The sequence below is a fragment of the Castor canadensis genome, chromosome 5, assembly GCF_047511655.1.
Source record: "Castor canadensis chromosome 5, mCasCan1.hap1v2, whole genome shotgun sequence".
NCBI classification, from domain to species: Eukaryota; Metazoa; Chordata; class Mammalia; order Rodentia; family Castoridae; genus Castor; species Castor canadensis.
In genome coordinates, this window is record NC_133390.1 from 145,761,758 (window position 1) to 145,780,252 (window position 18,495).

The window sequence follows — 18,495 nt, forward strand, 5'->3', positions numbered from 1 at the left end:
TCTAAATACTCCAGTACATTGTCTGTACTACAGAACTTGGCAGCAAATCTCCACAACATTCTGCCTTTCAATCTACAGACTTAGAAAGATATAAGCAAAACTGTTGAAGGTCAGACTCATCAACTGTGCCTATCACCAACAGAGGGCGTAAGAAGTTGGAAAAGTGGTCCTAAGAACCAATTTCTTTGTATTTGCTGGATGATGTTCTCAGGGTATGTCACTGTGAGCCTGTTTGTCTCAGTAGAACACAGCTTTTGAGAACTAGATTCAATCTTCTTCAATATCTTCATCAAGTTATGATCTGTAATTTAAGATCTGGTCACCTTTTCCTTCCAATGACCACAGGTCCTCACTAATTTTAATATTGGGTCTCACAGCCCACTTTCTGAGCTAGTCTGGAGAATCCTGGAAACACAATGCTTCCATGAATTAAGACATAAATTTTGAGACAGACTATCACTTAGTAAGAATAACAAAGTGTGCAGCATTAAATTTACCTATTGATTATAAAGTGCACTGCAATTCCAAAACAAGGTTTTTACCATCTCAAAAGTGGTAGAACTGATAAATAACACAAACCAACTATATCAGCACAAACTCCAGTGGAACATGAAACTGAGTCCCATTGGTCACAAATGGCCTTAACTCTTTTGTAAATAAAGAATGGGTTCATGTATACATTTTTAAACTTCTCACAGCCTCAATCCACTTTGCTTGATCATTAGTGTATTTACAGAAACTAGTGTGTTTAATTTGAGTTGAAAATATTCATGGTAAATAACTAAGACATTGATTTTCATGTGCTTCGCATGCATTATGTTATACAATTCTTATAACAAACATACAAAGTGTAAATTGCCATTATTTTAATTTTACACATAGAAAAAAATGAAAGAATATAGAGATGAAACAAGAACTGATAGAACCCAGGATTTGAACTCAAAATGTCCAACTCCAGAAATCCCATTTAAATCATTGGACTGTACCAAGTTGTTAAAAGTGGTTTAGATAAGAGCTAACAAATATATTCAGGGTAATAAAAAGAGAAATAGTGAAAAGGTGTTGAGCAGTGAACAGTTATTGCCCTCTTTGGCAATAGGATGAAAACAGAATCATTTAATCCTTGCTATCAATATTCTATTCTGTGTGGGTGTATGTGTGCATGTTTGTAGGTTTACATGAATGTGCATGCATGTGTTTGTGTGTATTAAAAGATACCTTGTTTCCTTTAATAATTTACCTTTGCAAAATCTTTTTTTTTTCATTTCATTTTCCTCACCATGTTCTGAACTAGTCATGCAGGAAGACTCACTGTTCCTCCCCTGGCAACCCCTATTTCCTCCCTCACTGTCTCTTGAATGAAATTTTCTGTGCAATTCCAGTCTTTTGGTATGTTCTATCCTTGACAGAAACAATGTCAAGAATCAAGGGAGGGCCTGATATGGTGGTACATACATGTAATCCCTGCTACGCTGGAAAAAGCAGACTAAGTCCTTCCATATTGGTAAGAGAAGATTGGTATCTTGATAGTGGAGAGAAATATTATTGCTTGGATTCCAATGCCATGCACTGCTTTCTACCGTCCTACACTATTTTTTCTTTCTCTTTCATCTTTGTGAAGAAGAAGCTTAGAAGGGCTCTGGGAGAAATATTACCATCTTCATTATTTCTTCTTTCTTTCTCCTGCAAAGTTTAATGTAGCACCAGCCACATAGTATCATAAAACCATAGAATGTCAGACCTGGTAGTTTCCTTAGAGTGCATTTAATTCAAACCTCCATTTGACAACTAAGAAAGATCCATCCCAGAGAAAATAAAGGACTTTGCCAAGGCTACATGTCTTTCTTGTGTCAGCAAAGATGTGAGAGACTAGCTCTCTAGACTCCAGGCCCAGCAGGTGCTTGTTAAAGATCTGACGAGAGGAGGATTAGGTATATGAAGGGTTGCAAGCCCTGAAATGCTGTCTCCTTTCCACGAGGACCTTGGATGAATTGCACTTTATTGGGTAAGCCTTCATGATTCTTCATAAGTGGGTTGAAGTGGGTTAGGAACGCATCCCAGGGTGTCATGCCTGGGTGTCCCTTATCCTTATCCTACTTTAATATGGACTAGAAAAGAAAAAGAAAACAAAACAAAAAGAATGCACCCAGAATTTGATTAAACATCTTCTTCTCAGAAAGGCTTTGTCTACCCATCCCATAAGGAACATCAGTGCTCAATATTAATGGTTCAATTTTCTCTCCATAGCACTAAATACCACCTAATGTATTACAGATGTGTTCATTTTTTATTTCCTTTTTTCGAATGCCAGAAAGAACTCAAAATGGAGAATGTGCTTGAGGAAAATGGAACACTGAACATTTCCCTACTATTGCTAAGGTATTGGCTTATAGTACTTTAGGCAGAGAAACAAAATAAACTCTGATAAGGCATGAAGGCAAGGCAAGAGGAGGGACTAAAAGTTCATAAGTAAAAAAACACCATCAGACTGTTTCACTACCAAAATGTGTTGTGTAACCAAAGAACAAAGACTTGAAATAGAACATTAGGAAGAAGGTAGCTGTGTTACTCACTAATATTTGGTACAATAGTGCCACATAACAAACCACCCCCAATCTCTGGCTCAAAGTAGCACTCAAGCCCATTCATATTCCCAAGGGTCAGTTAGCTGTTGACTGATTTAGCATGGCCTTAGCTAGGACAAGTGGGATGACATGAGACTGTCCCTCTATCTTATCCTCCAGAAGGCAATTCACAGTACAATGTCATGATTGAAACAGACAAGTATTAAGTGAACAAATAGGAAACATGCAAGGTGTCTCAGGGTTTGGACAGAATTGTACAGCACAGTTTCTACTATTGGCCCAGGCAAATCCCAAGGCCAGCCAAGAATTAAGAAATAGAGAAATAGACCCCCACTTCTGGAAAAGAGATGCTTCAAACATCATGGATAGAACAGGGGTAAAGAATTGAGCTTTCAATCAAAATCTACAACAGTAGCTCTTGAGATTCTGTGGACTAGAGGAGGAAAGTCTCTGGAAGGTTCTCCAGTGTCTCTTTCTTTCCTTTTTTTCTTTCTTTCTTTCCTTCTTTCTTTCTTTCTTTCTTTTTATTTTCTTCCTTCCTTCCTTCCTTCCTTCATTCCTTCCTTCCTTTCTTTCTTTCTTCTCTTTTTTGGTGGGACTGGGATTTGAAATCAGAGCTTCACACTTGCAAAGCTATTGTTCTACATCTTCAGCCAAAACTCCAGTCCATTTTTCTCTGGTAATTTTGGAGATGGAATCTCACAAACTGTTTGTCTGGGCTGTCCTCATACCACAATCCTCCCTATCTCTACTCCTCCTGAGTAACTCTGATTATAGGTATGAGCCACCAGTGCCTAGTTCAGGGTTTCTTCTTAAAGATAAGAATATTCCACGAGAGACCTGTATTCTTGGGAACTTTTTTCACATGCATATATTCAACTGTCTTTAAGTCATTTTCCATATATGTTGTATATTATGTATGCATTTTTCATTTCCTTTAACACTGTCTTGAAAACAACTTATTAGAATGTACTCTCCAAAGATGATGAGTGAGGTGGGCTTCACCCCCAGCTACAATTATGTTATCAGGAGAATGTAACTTAGTCTCTTTTAGCATAATAACCAAGATGACATGGGAGACTGATGTGCACATGGGTGAGGAGCATTCCATCTCCCTACCTCAAGTTCTATAACTTTGCTGAGGTATTACAGTATTTACATTCCTCTTTATCTTACCCCATTCTATCCTATAACAACTAAATTAGCCCTCTTTATTCACTAAAGAGATTGTGACTATGTTGGCCCAGAATCAAACTTGGGGAAGAAGACTCAACCATTCTCCACCTCCCCCCAGTGACTGATACAAGGGCAATTTTGTGATTCCTCAAATAGCCCTCTTGCCAGCTTGCAAGCAGGCCAAAGTCCAATAGGGTCCACCAACTAGCCACCACCATTCCTTGGTAACCCTCATTTTTATGTAGGACTGATCATTATTGGGATAGGAAAAACCTCCTGAGGGTACTTCTGTCTACTCTCTGCATACTTATTATTCTAGGTGCAAACTAAAATATAAAAAGGAAAACCAAAGGCTTGCTCATCTCCTATGACTCTACAGGGGAATTCCAATCACACAGAGAACACCCTGTCTCTTCCTCCCACCTTTTCCACCCCACAGATGAAGAGGAACTAGCCTTGGGGGGGGGAATCATTTTCCTGTTCCACTGTCTGTAAGCACATTTTCCAGATCAGTCCTGCCTTTTCAATTTCAGAAAGCCTCCACCTCCCAATAAGGTCCAAAAATGGACCAGCTTGACCACGTACTTCCTCCTTCTCATAGGTAGAATGTTTATCTGCCTGAAGGGAAATGGCAAATGCACAGGGTGACAGAGAGAACATGCACACTGCTGGCTGATAAACAGAGCTTCATGCTTATGGCAGCTTGGGGGGTGAGTGGTTATTTTCCATGGGTTGTTATCAACAGGAAATCTAACTGTAGCTAATGCAGCAGGAGATTTTGGCTAGGCTCTGGAAACAAACTTTTGAGAGCCCTTAAGATAACTGTCGCTCACCCTCCAGACTCATTAATCATTGGCAAGCTAAAGCCATCCAGTGAGGAGGAAATGAAGAGGGGGCTAAGGAATACATGTCAAACAAATCATGCTCTTGAACTGGCACCAAACTCAGGAAACCCTAGTGAGAGACAAAATGTACCCTAATGTGCCAAGTTAAATCCTTGCACTGTGATTGTGTATGTGACTGTAAGAGACAGAGAGGGAGACATAGACAAATAGAAGAGAGAGGTGGGGGGATACAGAAAGACAGAGAAAGGGAAAGGGGGAAGACAGAAAGCAGAGAGAGGGAAAGAGAGAGATCTAAAAAAAGTAACATGGCTCTGGTTCTGTGATCAAAAACTTGAGATCGTAACTTTCAATTCTTTTCCTTTTACTCCGATCCCAAAGAGAACTTATTACCCTGTCTGGGGGAAGTAAGAGTGAGAAGGTAGGAGAGGCACAAAAAGTGATAAAGCTGTACAGAGAGCTCTGTGTTCCTTGACTTCCGTAGACAGCAAGGTAGATCCTCGAGGACTTATTTTTCTCCATTAACTTTTATGAAGCCTGACGCGGCTGTAATGTTTTCTACATGCCAGCTAGTTTCCAGCCAGGATTTTCCAAGTGCATCTAATTGCCCATTTTATCACAGCTACTATCAGGTAAATGGTGTTCCACCTCCGCTGGGCCTGCTAAAGGCTGACACTTGGGACTTGTCAGGCAATGTATCACAGAGCCAGCATAGAGGCCCCTTGCCCCACATACTTGCAAGAGGGTGACAGTAAATTATGACATCTGCCAGGAAGATCAGAACAGGGCTATGCTACCGGATGCATCTAAGCAACACATGAGGAAGGCTTTTAGGATGTGACTGGAGATGTGGCTGAGAGCCCTTAAAGGTACAAAGAGCCTCTCTCCCCAGCCACAGCAGAGAGAGATGGTCGCTGGACATGCACTTAGTCTTTGATGATGCTTAATGACCTATTTTTATGTTTGAGTGAATGATGCTCCTGGCAATTGTAAAGTGTTCCGGAGTTTAAACTGTGCTTATATCCATCTTCTCAGAGCCATTCAGAGGAAAAGCAGTCATCGTGCCCATCATCTAGGATAAAGAAACTGATACTGGACTAGGTCAGGTGAGTGTTTTTGGTCAAAAGGAGATTATAGAAAGTGCCTCAGCTGGGCTTCAACTATCTAAAATGTGTTCTTCACTTTAGTGAGATTTTTTTCTATCTTCCTCTCTAAATTTTTTTTGATAATTATAGGTTGAGGAATATGAGTTATACTTTTGAACATGTATGCTTTTTAGCTTAAATCTTTATAGGACTTATACTGAAAATTAATGTGAAAACAAACAAAAAAGTAGCACAAACACACATTTCAAAACCCAAGAGAGGAAAACATTCTCACTTCAGTGAGTTTTTAAAAGGAAAGTCTTCAACCTTTAAGTTTGTAAAGCAAAAAAGAGATTGTTTCATGGGTGTAAATAACAAGTATGCTTATGTTACATGGCTGAATGACTCTATTTGGTAACAGTAAAAATTGTCCTTTGAAGGCCCAATGTTTAATATTCAAGAATACATCCCTGATACCTGAAAGACCCTAAAACCTCAACCAAAAAATCTCTTAGATCTCATAAACACTTTCAGTAAAGTAGCAGGATACAAAATCAGCACACAGAAGTCAGTAGCATTTCTATACACAAACAATGAATAGTCTGAGAAAGAAATCAAGAAAATAGTAACATTCACAGTAGCTTCAAAACCTGAAATACCTAGGAATAAATTTACCAAAGGAGATGACCGACCAATACAATGAAAATTATAGATCCTTAAAGAAAGAAACCAATGAAGACATCAGAAGATGGAAGGACATCCTATGCCCATGGATCAGCAGAATCAATATTGTGAAAGTGACTACAATACCAAATGCAATCTATATGTTCATTGCAATCCCCATCAAATTTGAATACACTCTTCACTGACATAGAAAAGTCAATCTCAAAGTTCATAAGGAAGGACAAAAGATCTTAAACAGTCAAAGAAATCCTGAGCCAAAAGAACAACATCGGAGGTATCATAATACCTGACTTCAAACTATATGACAAAGCTATAGTAATAAAACAGCATGGTGCTGGCACAAAGACAGACATGAAGATGATTGAAATAGAATAGAAAACCCTTTCTTGCTAATACCCAATGCTAAAAAAGGGCTGGTGGAATGGCTTAAGTGGTAGAGTGCCTGTCTAGCAAGTGTGAGGCCCTGAGCTGAAACTTCAATACCACCAAAAAAAAAAAAAAAGAGAGAGAGAATGAAATTCTGTAATTTTCAGCAACACAAATGAACTGGAGGACATTATGTTGTATGAAAAATCCAGGCACATAAAAACAAATGTTGCATGCTCTTTCTCATATGTGGAAGCTAGAAAAGTTGATTTTATAGACATAGAGTGTGGAACAGTGGTCATTAGAGGTTAAGAAGCATAAAAAGAGTGAAAATAGAAGGAGGTTGGATAACAGGTACCAAAATTCAGTTATGTCAGAGGAATAAATTTTAATCTTCCATAACACAGTAGGGTGAGTACAGTTCATAACAATTCATATATTTTATAAAGAACCAGAAAAGAAGATATTAAAGTTTTTAACATTAAAGAACAATAAACATTTAAGGAGGTGAAATGATAATTACCCTGATTTGATTGGACCCTTAAGTATATGTAATTATTCTGTATCAATAAAGATATTTCTTGGCAAAATAAATTAAAAAAGAAAACCACTGTGGTAGAGGCAGGCATAGTCAAACAGAGTAGAAAGTTGAATTGTATTTGTTTGTGTAAATGTATCTTAATTCCGTTCTTCCAAAATGTACTGAATAGCCACTGGCCTTAAGTAATGTACAGAATAATGTGCATGGCATATACATACACAAATAATCCAAACTATTACATTGTGATACGTGTAACAACAAAGTAATTTTATGAGCCCATTTAATGATTAAAATTTTCTGGGAAGGAAATGCCTGAAACATTAGTATATGCACTTATTCTTACACCTCGAACTATTTATCCATAAATACCACCTTTTTAAAGTAATAGTTCAACGTGGAATGGATTGGAAAACGTTTTTCTTCACTGTAGTTTTTGGCAATACTGGAGATAAGTAAATAGATGGCTACACTTAAGTGACCAGGAAATAGAAAAGCTGACAAGTCATTGTAAGCATGCATGACAAGTAGAATGAGGTTGGTTTACCACAATTTGAAGCAGAAAGATCCTAGAAAAAAAAAATATGAATGGATGTGGCATCTTCTAGCCTTCCTTGCGTCATGGTCAATATTTCAAAATACCAATAAAATGCCGCCTATGCTGAAATGCTGGTGGAACAAATGAAATAAGGATTTTAAAAAAAAAGATTTAGTGGTTTCCTTGCCATTCACTCTCAAGTTGCAATCCTGGAACACTGCATCTTTTCTCTCTTCTATTAGCTAAACTTTTCCAAAAGAAATTGTCATCATTGCTTCTAAGATATATAGAAACTACATGATCAATAGTAAGAATCTGTGTAAATCAAGTAGATACAAAGTATTGTTTTTACTCTATTTTAAATATTTGTTAGTTTGAATTTGTACTAAAAATGAATTGTCTAGGTTCTTAGTTAAGATAACTCACAGGCATTATTTTCATGCTAAAGTTCAGAAGTCACTAATAAGTTTCTGTGAATCCTGTCATTTAAGAACCTAGAATTGAAAACAGTCCTCCCCAGTCCACAACTGGCAATGTCCTTCATTACAGTTGTTAACACATCACAACAAACACAATAACATTGCCAAAATGGACTCTTCAGATTTTCAAGTGGTTTGAAAAACATTGTCCTTTGATTCTTTTATGAGGGTTCCATAATTTCTTAGGGTTTTCCAGCTGCTTTTTGATCACTAGGCCTGCCAACCATTCTTCCCAGACAGAAACTGGGATACTCGATGGTGGCTGTGGTAAATTAATAAAGGGAAAAAATAAACAGAAGGCCCTTTTCCCATGTTTTTTTTTTTTTAACTTCACAATCTGTTCACTGTACAGTTAATTTGGAGCTTGCAATGCAGGAACCCTGTCTGGCTTTTCTAATTCATCATTCTCTTCTCATGTTGTTCCTTCCTTAGAGTCCACAAGTGGGGCTCACAGCAGGCCAGTGAATGGATGGCCCTCACTCCAGGTTCCCACATTCCTCCAAGACATCTGGGCAGCTGGATGCAGGCAAAGCAAAACTTTCCAAAATTCCTACCATCCAGTCTCTTAGACTTAATATCATTTAAATTAGTGGTAGGCAAACATTTTCTATAAATAGCTATGTAGTAAATATTTTTGGCTTTGCAGGCCATATGGTCTCTATCACAAATCCTCAGTTTTGCCTCTGCTGTATGAAAGTAGCCATACATAACATGTAAATGATTAAGTGTGGCTGTGTTCCAATAAAGCTTTATTTATGGACACTAAAGCTTGAGTTTCATGTATCATGAAGTACTTTGTTTTGTTTTTTTCCAAACCATTTAAATACAAAAAATATTCATAGCTTTCAGAAACATAAAAAAAAAGACAGTGACTGAATTTGGTCTTCATATCATAGTTTATTAACCTGTAGTCTAAATGCTTAGTACTTCAAATTTACATCTCCTCAAGCCAATTCCTAGTTTTTGAAACTCATAATTGGCTATTGGTATTTCTACTAATTTATTCCCTAAAAACCTTCAGAGTCCAACATAGAAACCATGATTCCACATTGTTTTGCTTTGTTTTGTTTTCCCAGGTCTTCCCAATCTGAGAAAATATTTTCATGCCTTCAACATTGTGAGTATAGTTAGAAAACTGCAAACCATTCTTAAGTGTTCTTCCTTTATCATCCATAGCTACTCCACCACTAAATTCTATGGATACTCTTTCCAAATCAGATCTCAAATCTTTTTAATTCTCTTCATCCTGTCCAAGTTATTTGCTATGGTTTGTATGTGTAACCCAAATTCATGTGCTGGAAGGTTGAGCCTAATAAGAAGCAGTTGGGTTAGATAAAGTCATAAGGGTAGGGCCCCATGATAAGATTAGTGGCTCTTTAAGGAGGAAAGAGAAACATAAGTTTGCACATTCTTGCACTTTTTTTCCATGTGATACATGTATATTATGATGCCATGACATAGCAAGAAGGCCTTCCCCAAATACCAGCACTTTGATATTGGACTTCCCAGTGTACATGGTCATGAGCTAAATAAATATTCTTACAAATAATAAATACTTTTTATCAATTACCCAGTCTACAGGATTCTACTATAAAAAAAAGTCTAAGACACTACCTTTTTACTTATTTCCATAATAAGTTCCTAATTGAAGCTTTTTTTTGTTTATTATCTATTAGCTAAATCTTTGCAAATAAGTATTGCCATTGCTTTGGAGATGTCTGAGACTGAGTGATCAGTACTTATAATAGTTCTAGGTAACATAGAAGCTTTCACTCTTCTCCTCTCAGTGTATTTTCTGTACAGTATCTGAAGGGAACTTGCTAAAACCTTAATACATATGATCACTATGACGATCAATGTTCCTTTGTCCTGAAAATGATGCAAACTCTTACTTAAATTCTACCAGGTCCTACCACAGACAAACTCAACTTTCACCTTCATTTCCTTGTCACCTCAGACCATTCTCACTCTTGTTCATTATATTCAGCTCAACAACTGGCCTCTTTCCTATCCCTACATTTGCATCCTTTCTTGGCTCAGTGACTTTCCCTGCTGTCTTCTGACTGGGTGGTCTTTCTCCAGTTTCTGGCATGGCTGACTCATACTCATCTTTAAGATTCAATACAATTGTTACTTCCTTGAATGACCACTCTATCCAAAGTAAGCACCTCCACCTTCTTCACCCTGACAATACTCTTCATAGGCTATATCTCAATATCAAAACATTTTGGTTGCCCTTTTCTTAAACTAGTTCATTATCTGTCTTCCATATAGAATGTAAGTGGTGTTGACAATACATATTTGTTAGATTCACTGTATTCAAAGGTGATTTAGCACAGATCTAGCTACGTAATAAGTATTAAATAAATGACCTCATACATGAATCTATCAGTTAAAATTTTAGAACAATCCTGTAACATAAATTTTTTAATTTATGCAAGTTTTAACTGAAATATAAATTATACCAAGTCACATGACCAGAATGGTATTATTAATTTTAAGTCACTCCTTCAGGAACAGTCACTGCAATCCACATGGCAACAAGAGAAATGCATAAATCGTACCACAATTTTCACTTTATTTTAAGAGCTTTATTGCACTTTCAACTTTTCTGTAAGAAAACAGCACAAATTACTTTTATTATTAGAAGTAACAGAAATGAAAATATTAATAAAAGGAAATCTCATCCTGTTTAAGTTTTTGTCTACAGTTTTCGAAATCATGTCCTTGAAATCTGTATGATTACATTGGAACATGGAAGTGCTTCAAAATCTAAGGTAAACAGAGAAAAGGCAATATACCACCAGGATGCTGGCACTGAGAAAAGCTGTTTCAGAGCCATTTACCCCTCCAACGGAGCTTTGGGGAAGGCCTGTGGGGGTTTTGGCTGAGTAACTATGTCTTCTCTGCTGAGTCTGTATTGTATTCTTTCAGCATTTCTAAAAACATCATTTAATTTGAAGGATAATTAAGCAACAGAGGTGATTTTCACAATATGTATGAATGGGGCCTGAGGCTCAGATTGAAATCCTGTCTTTGGGGCTTGTGTAATATCACTTCTGAGTTTCCTTCTTTTTAAAATAAAGTCCTAAAGTAATTTCTCATTACAATATTTTGAAAATTTTGAAGATATTTATTTGGACTTGATACAGAATATGACACAAACTAGATTTATAAAAATAAAGCTCCAGTTTGTGTGTCATAAATATTTTATTACTTTTAATGGAATAAATTCCACAATTTGTAAATGTCTTATATGTTTGAAGAAGAAAAAAGGAGGGAAGAAAAATGAAATCTTGTATGAGAAAGGTCTTGGATCGCATACGTTCCTGAGATGATTTACTTTTTTCTCACGTTGTTCAGAATTCTTGCTAAATGTGAAAGTCAGTATTTATTAGATTATACTGCAATAGATAACACTTTCTAAGACCTTGAAACTTAATAGCTGCAAAGATTTATGAAGTTTTATTTCCTTTTTGCCTTGTATTGGGGCTATGACAGCTATGCAGCGACCACTCAATATGTATTTTTATCCTAGAATCCAAGATGAAGAAGCAGCCTTTGGAGGGACGTACTTTTCTCTTTGCAGAGGAAAAACGGAGATGGTTGAATCATACATTACTCAAAACTTCAGACATGGTATGTGTACTTTGCCCACATTCACATGGTGAAAGCAATCACATGACCAGAATGGTGTCATTATATCGAAGTCACTTATTCAAGAAAAGTCACTGCAATCTACATGGCAATAAATATTAATAATTCTATTATGAGAGCTGTATAATTATGTATAAAAATAATAGATTTCAATAGCCTTTTTCCCCAAAAAAAATTAAAAGGAAAAGTAATTTTTAAAATGTCCTCTAGAATTATTATTATGGATTACTTGACCAAAAATAAATCAATAATTAAATATAAAACATTTATTTGTGGAAATAATGAGTTTAGATATTTAATGTAATGGGAAATGTTAACATTTTTAAGCAATAAATTCAATAGCACAGTCTGGGAATTGTTTCCATTGATTGATATGGCTTTGGTAGAGCTGGTCAGAAAGGCGGATTTAGTGTTAGACTGATGCTTCTGGGAAATGGTGATCATCATTCTTCATTGACAGAAGGACAGCTCTCACAACTGTGGTCAGCATGATTACATTGATCCCTGGGCTAAAGGATTTTCAGTCTCCTTTAGGCAAACTACAATATATTGATTAGATATTTGCCCAGAGTTTATTAGATTTGGGCTATCCAGAGTTGCCTGTCTTAACAGGCATCAGATTCAATATATCTTTTCATGTACCCAGTCATCAGCAAACCGTGGAAAATCCCATTTTCCTTCATGTTTCTCATTTTACTACAGTAAAATTAACTAACACACTGATACCTGTCTCATTGATCAATATTAGAGTCCAATGATGTCACTAAGAAAAGAATGAAATATACCAAAGTGTACAAAGTTTTAATTAGACAGGAGAGTAAGCTCTAGATATCTAGTTACAGCATGAACTACTGTTAATAACAATTTGTTTTAAATTTGAAAATTACTAAAAGTAGATCTTAATTTTTATCACCACAAAAATTCTTGATCAATATATTAGATGATAGATGTGATAATTAGCTTGATTTAATCACTTCACAATAAATACATATATCATAATATATTACATGTGATAAATATATAAATATGTACAATTTTTATTTGTTAATTGTATCTTAATAAATCTGGGGGTAAGAAAAAAGGAATAAAAAGATATTCTCATCCTCATTTTTAAATAAGGAACCTGACTTTCAAGGAGTGAGGCTTTGTTTTCTAGCCCTGAGCTGATTAATGGAAGAGAAGAATGGCCCCCGAGATTCTTCATGAAAACCATGGCTCAATGATCTAGTGGACACAGAGTTCCACAGAGGTAGAAACCAAAACCATACCATTGCAGAAAATAAGATGTTTATACACAGGAAGAATTAATCAAAATGCTTTTTCTTCCAGGATGTTAGTAAACATTCCTGTGGTTATTGATACTGTTGTTTCATTTTCTTTTTTTGCTTTCTCAAAGTACCTCTATTTTTGTGGATAATGTACACGTCAGTTGAACCAAAACAGTTCAAACCCTGAGTTTAAAATGGGCAATTATTGAAATAGATTATTGAGACAGGACAGGTTTCTTAATAAAGTTCAATAGTAGTTCACTGGCAAATTAATGATTCATTTCAATAAAATGTTCAAGTCTGTTTGTACATGTTGGATGTAAACTAAAATGTCAGGAAATGGTAAAATGAACTTCACCAAGAAGTATGTAGTTTCAGGTTTGAGCAACTTGTATAGCATGAAAATGCATAAGGAATATTTATATTCAAATACTTTTACTTTGCATCTACTATAAAGTGATTGAATGCACATGGAAAAAACACAAAAGATAGCAAATATTACACATGAAAACCAAAGATTTCTCTGTCTCCTCTGTCTCTCAGTTGTCCAGTTCCCTTTACCTTCAGTCACCTATTTCTCTAGACCACTTCCAGAAATAAGCTTATAACTTAAGAGTTATCATTTTTATACCAGTAAAAAGGGGTGAGTTTGGGGATGACAGTAGATAGTTCTCTTTTATGTTTTTTGTTTTTCCAGGTATTACCATCAAGGACTGGAAAAAGGGGGAGTAAGATAAGAAGAAAAAAAACTCTTAAGAATTAGTACTGTCCCCAAGCATTTTTGTGCCATCTGGGTCTCTTGGCACAATAGTTAGTTAATATTTTGATTTTTTAAATATTATTTTCCAAAGTTTCAGAGCTGAAGTTAAAGAATGGGACTTGCTCACTTCCATGGAGAGAACACGGGACAGATAAAGATTAGTTTTCCAAGCCAAGTATGGTAGGGCATACCAGCAGTCCAGCTACTCAGAAGGCAGAGATAGGAGTATCATGGTCCAAGGCTATCCTAGGAAAAAGCATTAAGAACTTGTCTGAACAAGGATGCCCACTATCTCCACTCCTATTCAACATAGTACTAGAATTCCTAGCCAGAGCAATTAGGCAAGAAGAAGGAATAAAAGGAATACAAATAGGTAAAGAAACTGTCAAAATATCCCTATTTGCAGACGACATGATCCTATACCTTAGAGACCCAAAAAACTCTACTCAGAAGCTTCTAGACATCATCAATAGCTATAGCAAGGTAGCAGGATATAAAATCAACATAGAAAAATCATTAGCATTTCTATACACTAACAATGAGCAAACGGAAAAAGAATGTATGAAAACAATTCCATTTACAATAGCCTCAAAAAAAATCAAATACCTAGGTGTAAACCTAACAAAAGATGTGAAAGACCTCTACAAGGAAAACTATACACTTCTGAAGAAAGAGATTGAGGAAGACTATAGAAAGTGGAGAGCTCTCCCATGCTCATGGATTGGTAGAATCAACATAGTAAAAATGTCGATACTCCCAAAAGTAATCTACATGTTTAATGCAATTCCCATCAAAATTCCAATGACATTCATTAAAGAGATTGAAAAATCTACCATTAAATTTATATGGAAACACAAGAGGCCATGAATAGCCAAGGCAATACTCAGTCAAAAGAACAATGCAGGAGGTATCACAATACTTGACTTCAAACTATATTACAAAGCAATAACAACAAAAACAACATGGTACTGGCACAAAAACAGACATGAAAACCAGTGGAACAGAATAGAGAACCCAGATATGAACCCACACAACTATAACCAACTTGTCTTTGACAAAGGAGCTAAAAATATACAATGGAGAAATAGCAGTCTCTTCAACAAAAATTGCTGGGAAAAGTGGTTAGCAGTCTGCAAAAAACTGAAACTAGATCCATGTATATCACCCTATACCAAGATTAACTCAAAATGGATCAAGGATCTTAATATCAGACCACAAACTCTAAAGTTGATAAAAGAAAGAGTAGGAAATACTCTGGAGTTAGTAGGTATAGGTAAGAACTTTCTCAATGAAACCCCAGCAGCACAGCAACTAAGAGATAGCATAGATAAATGGGACCTCATAAAGCTAAAAAGCTTCTGTTCATCAAAAGAAATGGTCTCTAAACTGAAGAGAACACCCACAGAGTGGGAGAAAATATTTGCCAACTATACATCAGACAAAGGACTGATAACCAGAATATATAGGGAACTTAAAAAACTAAATTCTCCCAAAACTAATGAACCAATAAAGAAATGGGCAAGTGAACTAAACAGAACTTTCTCAAAAGAAGAAATTCAAATGGCCAAAAAACACATGAAAAAATGCTCACCATCTCTAGCAATAAAGGAAATGTGAATTAAAACCACGCTAAGATTCCACCTCACCCCTGTTAGAATAGCCATCATCAGCAACACCACCAACAACAGGTGTTGGCGAGGATGCGGGGAAAAAGGAACCCTCTTACACTGTTGGTGGGAATGTAGACTAGTACAACCACTCTGGAAAAAAATTTGGAGGCTACTTAAAAAGCTAAACATTGATCTACCATTTGATCCAGCAATTCCACTGTTGGGGATATACCCGAAAGACTGTGACACAGGTTACTCCAGAGGCACCTGCACACCCATGTTTATTGCAGCACTATTCACAATAGCCAAGTTATGGAAACAGCCAAGATGCCCCACCACTGACGAATGGATTAAGAAAATGTGGTATCTATACACAATGGAATCTTATGCAGCCATGAAGAAGAACAAAATGTTATCATTCACTGGTAAATGGATGGAATTGGAGAATATCATTCTGAGTGAGGTTAGCCTGGCCCAAAAGACCAAAATAGTTTCTGCTGGGTATTGAGAGGGTGGGGGCTAGAGGGAGGGGGCAGAGTGGGTGGTAAGGGAGGGGGTGGGGGCAGGGGGGAGAAATGACCCAAGCCTTGTATACACATATGAATAATAAAAGAAAAAAAAAAGAACTTGTCTGAAAAAGCAAACCAAAAAGTAAATGGACTGGATTATGGCACATGTGTTAGAGTGGCCCTAAGTTCAATTCCCAATACCATTACCAAAATAATTTGCTTTTCACTTGAAAATACAGAATATGATTTAAAACAAAAATAAGCAAACAAAATCCTTCTAATCACAATGGGCTTATCTCTGCAGTGAGGATAGATACATCATCTAAGATTGTCTATTGGCTTACAACAGGAAGTTCATTGAGCACCTAATGTGTATCAGGTGCTGAGGATGTAAACAACATAAATTCTTATGACTTTAAATATCCCCCAAATTAAATAAGCCAAACACTACATGATGAATAACAAATTTTCTCAAAGTGTATTGAAAAGCTATCTTTATAAAGATCATTCATTCAAATTATTAATTAATCAAAAATTTCTTTTCATTAGTACCTACCATGTGAAATACAGTAGATTATAAAAATCACCATCTGAACTTGAAAATAAAAAGGATGATGAGATACTAGTACACATTTGTTGGAATTTCTAAAATTAAATAAAAACTCACAAAACCAATTGTTGGTAAGACTATGGAGCAATGGAATCGCTCATCCACTGGATATACGGATGAAAACTCATATAGCCACTTTGGAACACAGTTTGGCATTTTTTTATCAGTAATAGTGCTTGTAGGTATTTATTCAACTGAAATAAAAACTTATGTCCACATAAAAACCTACATGTGGATGTAGAAAGCAACCAAAATGTGCTTCACTGGGTGAATGGATAAATGAGTTCTGCTACATCCTGTATACAATGGACTGAGACTTAGGGATGAAGAATGAGCTATCAAGCTATGCAAAGTCATGGATGACTCTTTAAAAGCATACTGCAAAGTAAAACAAGCTAGTCTACATAAGCTATGGATTTATGATTTTACTAACATGACATTCTGGAAAAGACAAAATGATACATACCAGAGAAAGATTGGGGTTGCCAAGGGTCTAGTTGAGAGAAGAGATGAGTGTGGAGCACAGATAAATAACCCTAAGTAGATCTTAAAATCCATGGACCTTTGTCATCCATGATGTTCCTGTCTTGGCCATTGGGAGCTCTTTCAATCTACTTGTGTGTTTCTTTGAAATACTTCCATCACTGTGAAGGACATTTCCTTTGCTTTTGTTTGCACTTCTCTTTTTGTTATATATTTCTTTAATTTTCAGCACTACAAGATGCTTCAGGGTCATCTTTTATATTTCTCTACTCCTACAGAATATTTGTTTCTTTTATTAGAGAGTAGTATTTACATATCAAATATATATTACCATGGGAGCATTGTTGCTGCTAAGCCCTTTCAGCTAGCAGAGCAAAATATAGATGATGATGGTAGATAGACAGATAAATAGATAAATAGATAGATGTGTATATATACCAACATATATATTGTTTTACATATAAATATTTCTACATGTAATTATTTATATTTCTATTAAGCTAATATGAGTTCATCCTGAGGTCTTCAACTCTAACCTATTACCCCATGGATCATTTTAACTTCTCTTTGTTTATCTTCAACTTCATATTCCAAAAGGAAGAAATCCAGCTCCTACCATTCACTAAATCATTTAGTTAATTATTCAATTCCAGTATATATGTATTGTAAACCTGTATGAAATGGCCTTATCACGTAGAATAGAGTGCTATGTACAGATATTTTTGACTTTATTATCATTTCCAGTTATTTAGTTAGCATCTTTTCCTCCTATTCCTGACAGTAGAGCTGTTGCAATACTATACTTCTGTAACACAGTTAGATTATTTTGTCACATTTCAAGTTCCATTCAGGCATTGCCTGACCTCATAAATGTTTTTTTTTAATTTCTTTTTCTTTTTTCGTATAACTGGGGTTTGAACTCAGGGCTTCATGCTTTGCATTGCAGGCACTCTACCACTTGAACCATACCTCCAGTCCATTTTTCTCTGATTATTTTGGAGATGGGGTTTCGCAAACTATTTGCCTGGACTGATCTCAAATCATGATTCTCTCAATCTCAGCCTTCCAAGTAGCTAGGACTACAGGTGTGAGCTAATAGCACCTGACTTCTTTTGTTTCTTTAATTTGCATACAGTGACAATACCAGGGCCAAAGGAAGGCTTCTTCTTCCTTGTTCTCAGAATGAGAAGATACATGACATAGTCTCAAATCAGTTGGCCTGAAAGGTGAACAAGGCATAAATAAAAGTTTGTGCTTTAAGTCACTGAAATATGGAGATCATTTGTTACCTTAGCAATGTTGACT

The 18,495-nt window shown here is 36.1% G+C and overlaps 1 long non-coding RNA gene across 1 annotated transcript; it reads left to right on the plus strand.

The window, feature by feature from the left end:
* The first annotated feature begins 4,386 nt into the window (after window positions 1–4,386).
* On the plus strand, window positions 4,387–11,866 carry LOC141423119 (uncharacterized). Its single transcript, XR_012447773.1, has 4 exons — window positions 4,387–4,471; window positions 5,639–5,709; window positions 9,370–9,410; window positions 11,832–11,866. It is a non-coding gene; the product is annotated as an uncharacterized lncRNA (long non-coding RNA).
* Window positions 11,867–18,495: the final 6,629 nt, after the last annotated feature.